Source organism: Akebia trifoliata, unplaced genomic scaffold (assembly GCF_017979445.1).
Source record: "Akebia trifoliata isolate Shusen 1 unplaced genomic scaffold, ASM1797944v1 Contig00309, whole genome shotgun sequence".
NCBI lineage: Eukaryota > Viridiplantae > Streptophyta > Magnoliopsida > Ranunculales > Lardizabalaceae > Akebia > Akebia trifoliata.
In genome coordinates, this window is record NW_028236956.1 from 21,422 (window position 1) to 22,500 (window position 1,079).

The window sequence follows — 1,079 nt, forward strand, 5'->3', positions numbered from 1 at the left end:
CAATACGAGTGGGCAAAAGGGGTGGAGAGCAATGCCCATGGGACGATGGCATGCCCAATGGCCGAGAGGATGGCATGCCCAATGGCCGAGAGGATGGCCGAGCGGATGGCATGCTGATGGCATGCCCAATGGCCGAGCGGATGGCATGCCCAATGGCCGAGAGGATGGCCGAGCGGATGGCATGCTGATGGCATGCCCAATGGCCGAGCTGATGGCATGCCCAATGGCCGAGCGGATGGCATGCTGATGGCATGCCCAATGGCCGAGCTGATGGCAATGCCCAATGGCCGAGCGGATGGCATGCTGATGGCCGAGTGGATGGCCGAGCGGATGGCAATGCCCAATGGCCGAGTGGATGGCCGAGCGAATGGCAATGCCCAATGGCCGAGTGGATGGCATGCCCACGTGCTTGCCCTTGGCTGTGCCCATGGCCTGCCTTGGCAATGTCCATGCCCAACCCTCAAGCAACCTCCCCCCCCTTAAAGAGTATGCTAAGTCTTTCCTTGGTTTCCAGAAGGAAACATCAAAAGTGGAGGCCGGTCATACTGGGCCTTTTTTTTTTAATGGATAACATTGGATCCTCGATATATTTTTTTTATGAAAGGATATGATATTAAGAATTTTTAAAATTAATTAAAATTTTTTACCTTTTAAATATTTTTAATTAATTAATTTCATTAAAAATTAATAAAAAATCATAAAAAATAGTATAAATTTAGAAATATCCAAAAAAATTGTGAAGTGTCCAATAAAATATGCTGAAATTTTGGGGGGGAAAATTGGAATTTTTTATATTATAAAATTATTTTTAATTAATTAATTTCATTAAAAATTAATAAAAAATCATAAAAAATAGTATAAATTTCAGAAAAATCCCAAAAAATTGTGAAGTGTCCAATAAATTATGCTAAAATTTTGGGGGGGAAAATTGGAATTTTTTTTATCTCATAAAATTATTTATTAATAATATTATATTCATTAAATTTAATTAAAAATTAAAAAAATCCCCAAAAAATTATTGAGTGTCTTATAAAATGTCCTAAAGCTATTAAAAATATATTGAAATATTTTAACATCAA